Source organism: Orbicella franksi, chromosome 3 (assembly GCF_964199315.1).
Source record: "Orbicella franksi chromosome 3, jaOrbFran1.1, whole genome shotgun sequence".
NCBI lineage: Eukaryota > Metazoa > Cnidaria > Anthozoa > Scleractinia > Merulinidae > Orbicella > Orbicella franksi.
In genome coordinates this window covers 23,158,742-23,165,000 of record NC_138147.1, presented here as the reverse complement: position 1 = coordinate 23,165,000, position 6,259 = coordinate 23,158,742, and the positions used below count along the sequence as shown (strand labels likewise).

General features: G+C 38.0%; 1 protein-coding gene and 1 pseudogene across 2 annotated transcripts in view; both read right to left on the bottom strand.

The window, feature by feature from the left end:
* Window positions 1-4,184, bottom strand: part of LOC145482686 (uncharacterized) — an 11,754-nt pseudogene extending 7,570 nt beyond the window's left edge. The window contains exons 1-2 of the transcript XR_014048798.1: window positions 3,942-4,184; window positions 708-1,361 (exon numbers count right to left, since the gene is read on the bottom strand). The product of XR_014048798.1 is annotated as an uncharacterized LOC145482686 (transcript). The remainder of the gene's footprint in view (window positions 1-707; window positions 1,362-3,941) is intronic.
* The window catches only part of LOC145482659 (uncharacterized), a 183,942-nt gene that overhangs the window by 131,110 nt on the left and 46,573 nt on the right, over window positions 1-6,259 (bottom strand). The gene's annotated exons all lie outside the window — the stretch shown is intronic.

The window sequence follows — 6,259 nt, the reverse complement described above, 5'->3', positions numbered from 1 at the left end:
TTGTGTTCAAAATTTTTGGGCAAAGAGTTGCCTCCTTGTCAACGTTATATTTAAAGCCCCCCAAAAATTTTTGTAGAGCGCGAAAAGGCCTGGGTGCGAGTTAAGCGCTACAGTGTGACGCAGGACTTGTAAGTAGTGGTTTTCTCTGTAAGGTCGCGTAAGAAATAACAACGGAGACAAAGGTAAACTATTCATTCTTTTATTTCTTTATTTACTCTCTTCCTATTCAGCAAGATTGTGTGCTCCCTGTGGTGTGGAATACAAAAAAGTTGTTGTGGTTATAATGGTTCTCCAAGGAATACCAAGCTATGTTCTATTTTATTACACATTGAACTCACTATCTCTTTTCTGATCGGCCGAAAGCGTACAGTGAATTTTTGAAATCAGCGCCTGTGACGTCATCTAGCTGCAGATTATATAACAGTCATGTCAAGGACACTCAAGGTCATGAGTAATCGTGTCATGTATGACCGCGGTGCATGATTTCTAAGGGTAATCATGTCAAGTTCGCGCGCTTTGTGTTGCTTGCCGTCAGTGAAGAAGCAAAAACCTGACTTCCATTTCTTTTTCGTTCAGTGTTTTATAATGTGTAATATCAATGAATAAACGACAACAGTTTTTGTTACTTTTTTAAAAAAATCATTACTAACGTGATGAAACAGAAAGGGAACTGGTAAAAGTTATTTAAATTGAATAGGTTCTAATACCTGTCTCGAAACTGTTGTTTCCATTTTTCATGGTTTCCTCTGTGCTCAGCGCGATTCCGATGAACTGCAAATTGCTAATAAAAAATCCCTGTGTGTTGGATACATCACCAAGTTTTAAATGAGTGTTCTTATCTTGATCATATGAAGTAGCACCGAATGCTACGTCAGCACGGTAGGAGCCGTTCTGATAGAGACGAACATTGTTGGTAAATGTCTGGAAAGAAGTAAATGCCATATGGATCCAGACTCCTTTTGCTGTGAAGTCCTGACCATCCCCTTGTAATCCTGAAGTAACAACTGCAGCAGAGGTATCGCCTATAATATTAACTTTAAACGACCATCCATATTCGTATTCCTGCCCTGTGGGATCCATTATCCCAGAGTCCAGAACTATAAGACTTTTATTGGCAGCAGTTTTGAGGAGGAAAGACACGGTGAAGTTCTTACACAGGTTTGGGTTACTAACACACGTTCCAGCAAAGTCACCGAGATCAACCTGTATACCTGCTGGCACAAACAAGGCGTTGATTCCGTCTTCTGTTACGAACTTTACACCGTCCGAAATATTCTCGCTTCTGTATGACTTGTTCGCCACTCGATCGTAACCATACAGGGCTTGCTGAGCAATCGGATACATAAGCCAGATGTAGTTGGCTGATGAGATCAAAACAATATTTGACTATAAGATTATTCGCTCTCGATTTCTATGAGGCGATAGCTGATAACTCCGAAATGTTTTAGTTGCATGAATTCCAACTAAATTTGCGTCGAATAGGGATTTTCAATTATTTCTCTGCATCTTCTCTTTTAACTTTATGCCATAGCAAAATCGCGTAGACTGAATAGTCATTTGAAACCTGTCGTTTTCTGTACGTACGGTTATCAGTATTTTTTTTCTAACAATAAATGTCCTTTTTTTAGTCTTCACAAAATTTAATTGTAAAGTTACGTTCCAAAATATTACTCCGAAACTTCGGCTAAACGAGAAACTTCGCCATTTTTACTTATAACCTCCAGCCACTGTCACTAATGACTGATTGTGTACGACAACTAACCCAACCAGATTACAGCAGCATTTGCATTAGTATACAACTAGAATTAATAATATGCACTGATTAGTAGAACTGGTCTTGTGTACTAATCCGAATGCTGCAATCTAATTACAGAGACAAAGCACTCTATCAGCCTTTAGTGTGCAGTGGCTTGAGGTAGTCAATATAATGGCGATGTTTTTCTAGTTTACTCGAGTTTTCGGAGGAAGATATACAAATGAATACAACATAAATGAATGAATGAATGAATGAATGAATGAATGAATGAATGAATGAATGAAGACTATTTAAGTGTCAATGGTATTTAGCTTAAAAATTGGGGACACTATTTACACAATAAAATATACCTTCGCTAAAGTTAAAATTATTTACAATTTAATGAATAATGTATAAAATAAATACATGAAATATATGAACTTAGTAAGATTTAAAAAGCTTATAAGATATCAAATATATATAAAATGTAAAATTTAAAGCGGCCTAGCAGCATATATCACAGTTCTTACAATTATCTATTAAGAGTGATAGGTGTTTACTCTTGACCCTGTTTCTAAAACTCTTAACATTAGGCTTCTCTCTATCAGTTTTGTTTAATTTGTTCCAAAGATGGGGCCCAAAATATCGTAAAGAATGTTTTCCATAATGCATGGTGCGAAAACGTGGAATATTAAAATCTGAGTTCCTCAGATTATACCGTTTCGGAGTAGTATTGAATATTTCTGTTATAATAATAAAAGTGGGCACAAATCCGTTTTTTACTTTATACATGAAAATGGCGATGTTTTGTAACCGTTGTTGGCACAGACTTGGTAGACCTGCCCTTGTTAGAAGCTCACTGTAGGTCTCCGATTTGGATTAAAGACTGCCCTGAGTGCGCGCTCTTGAATTCTCACCATTGTCTTCTTATTGGATGATTTGCAAAAGTGCCATATGATATCACAATATGTTAGGTGGGACAAAATATTGGACTTGTACAGCTGTAACTTTGCGGACCATGGAATTAAATTACGTAGTCTCAATAATACCCCAACCTTACAGCTCGTTTTCTTGCAAATATCACTGATGTGTTCACTAAGTGTCAGTTTGTTATCAATGGCTACGCCGAGAATTTTAAGATGATCAGATGATTTGACTTCACAATAACAAATATTACCGTATAATTAGAGTCTTGCAGCGGACAAAAAGAAGGATATTTACATTTACCAGACAAACATCAAACTTGTTCACAAAACTGATCAATGATTTGCTAAGTGAACGATGAAAAACACATGCACTTCAATTTATTTATGTAGGGTATCCTAGTCAAAGAATTCAAGTTGATGAAATTAGGGTAAAGTTGGAGCGACTGCATTGGTCATTTCTGTTAACAATTCTTGTCAATCTGTTTTAGACAAAGGCATAAATTTACAACAGAAACGTATTCCAGATTTGTTATCTACAACACTGAAGATCCATCAAATTCGTTAAATAGTCAACGTCAATCTAAAGTTAGAGTCTAAAAATGACAAGCGTGAACCAAAATACTTCAAGAAAGCGATTCTTTGATATAAAAGTCAAGATCGACCGGATCAGATTGAATGAATAATAACGAGCGGGAGTTACTCTCTATCACTAAAAAACGTGTTTCCCCACGCGTTCATTTGATGCAAATCAGTCTCATTTTCATATGAAAAGTTTCGCACGAGGACTCGTTAAAAATTTACCCATTTCGTTCGTGTCACGTCAGGCCTCGAAAATGGCTTATTCGACAGGAAATTTAACATGACTTGGCAAGCAGTTTGTATTGCTAGAAAGTATAATTTTAATTCGTGGTCGGTCTATCCGATGTAAGTATGGCTGGAACGATAACAGTATGTATGGTCACACACGTAATCATGCGTACACCACGAACGCCAATTATTGCAAAATTGCATATGTAATTAGTATGGTTATACGTGTCTTTCCTATTTTTATTCCATGGATTAGAAATTAAAACTGGCTGAATACAACATGGAATGATACAAGATTGTACTGAAGGATTTTCATGGCAAGACCTTTCAGATTTTAAAGGAAAATTAGCTACACAAGAAACAGCTATGAAACCTGTATCTCGAAGAGCTCAGTTGTCAGTGTTACAATTGTTCAAGTAGAAGATGACTGTACGCAGTTGTACGACTCGCATAGCACTCCTAGAGATATTTACCTGAACAAGCTGCTGTTACAATGTGCATAAAAAGCAAGGAGAGTTCAGCTAACATCATTACAGATCTTCAAACTTGATCTCTTGTAATTCTGTGCCAGCTGAGACGATATCGGGTCCAGTCTTCACTTGGTTAGCGATCATTCTCGTTCCCATAGCCCTTTTCGCTTATCTTAGCCGGCGCGCCTTGGTACGAGAAACGAAGGGCTCTGGAGACAAGTGATTTCCTAGTCCTAGATTTTAGGACTTGCGGTATTCATGTATGCAGTCGTAGTGTTTCTGGGATTGTCAATGGCGGCCGTCGAGGGATGATTCGAGAAATCTTGGTCTCAGACCTTAAGTAGTATCAATTTAGGGAATGTTTTCGTTAGTGTAGAACACGACTGGGAAGAGGCGATAAGAAACATTGTGATTTAAACGAGAAACACTCTAATTTTTTTTCTTTTACCGACAGTCATTGGTTTTTCGTTTATTGTCCTTTGTTTTTGACTCCTCGCATGGACAACCGAATTGTTTATTTTCGTTGTTTCGCTTTTAAATGCCTTGATGCGAGATGCGGACCGTGAAGATAAACGATTTGCAGATCAGCTCTGTGATGGTCCTCCATTTTTAAACACCGCTGGTCACAGCTGTTTCATATTTTCGCGACAGAAATCGGCGCGAATATTTTAACTTCCGTTCAAGATTTCTTTGTTGCCAATCAAAAACATTCGAAGTAGTTCGAAAATCCTATGTCCCCAGAGCCTTTCGTTTCTCGTGCCAAGGCCGCGCCAGCTAAGAGAAGCCAAAAGGGCTATGGGGACGAGAATGGTTGGCGATCTTTCCCAGGGCTCGAGCCCGTGATAATGTGCATGCTTCGGTTACGTTCGACTAAAAATCCCGGTGTGAATTTCCGGAAATTCCCTGGGGCGAATGGACTGTACCAGAGTGGAAAACGATAAGCCGCATTTTTGTGCGCTTGGAATTTTTCAATGACTGCGAGGTTTAAATCGCAAATATAGAAGCAAACAGAACACGGATACGTCGAAATCGTGACTTTTTATAGACCTCAATAGCAGGGACGTTACAGTGGTGGATCCAGACCTTGAGCTAAGAGGGAATTTAAGAAACCACGACGGCGACGCCGAGGACAACGTCGGTTGAAAAATGAACTTATATTTTACCCACGAATCTCGCGATACCCTAAAGTCATTTAGTTTGTTTCTCACTGTCAAAATTACCTCGAAACTGAATATGGAACACAGTGTTAAATTCGGAATATAAATTTAAAAAATTAGCCGTTGTCGTTCACGTTCTTCAGACAACGCAGAATAGACCAATTTCGATATGTTAAAATTCAGCCTAAAACAATAGACCTCAGTACGAGGCTCTGGGGAATAAATACAGAGTTTGTGGGGTTTATTCCCCAGAGCCTCGTCCTGAGGTCTATTGTGTTAGGCTAAATTTTAATATATCGAAATTGGTCGACTATTTGGTCATTTCACGTTGTTGTTTTGCAGAGGACGGCAAAGAAATGTACCAAGAATTATAACGCACGTGCACAGCCATTGTTCTTCTCATTAAACCTTTTGTTTAGCGACGTTCCCGTTGCCGTTGCCGTCGTGGTTTTCTTAAGGTGACTCCTTATAGTTTTACGATGGCGCGAGCGCTGAGGAAGTAATCTGCGCGCGCTCAAAGGAAAACGTCAGTATTTTTCGATATTTTATTACGTCAACATGAGCACAAAAAGCAAAACTGACAGTGACTTTTCTTGGGTTTCCTTCGGTGAAATTCCGTAAAATTTGGCACATTGGTAGTAAATATTTTACTTTAGTCGGAGCTCGTTTTTCAGGGAAATCTATAAGACCAGATTTTTTGCAGCGGTAAAAGACATAAATTTGAAAATATAAAAAAAAAAACTGCCTTTACAAACCCTATTTTTTTCGTGTTTAAAATTGGTATCCCGCCGTATTCAATGTACCGTAAAAATTTTGGAAATTTTCACCGAAAGAATTCAAGAAAATCACAAATAAAGTCCTAAAAACTGTAAACAACGCATTTGTTTGGGCATTTATAATTCAACATTAAAAGCCAAGATTTTAACGGAGATGATAGTAAATCAACATATCATCATTGCTTATTACATTTAATAAGTTTGAAAGGACTGGGTGTAAAAATGAATGCAAAAACACCATTCAAAACATAACAATAGCGCGCGCAACGTGATAAATGATAGGGAGTTTACGAAACCACGACGGGGACGCTGAGGACAACGTCGATTAAAAAATGGATTTATATTTTACCTACAAATCTTGCGATACTCTTAAGTCATTTAGTTTGCT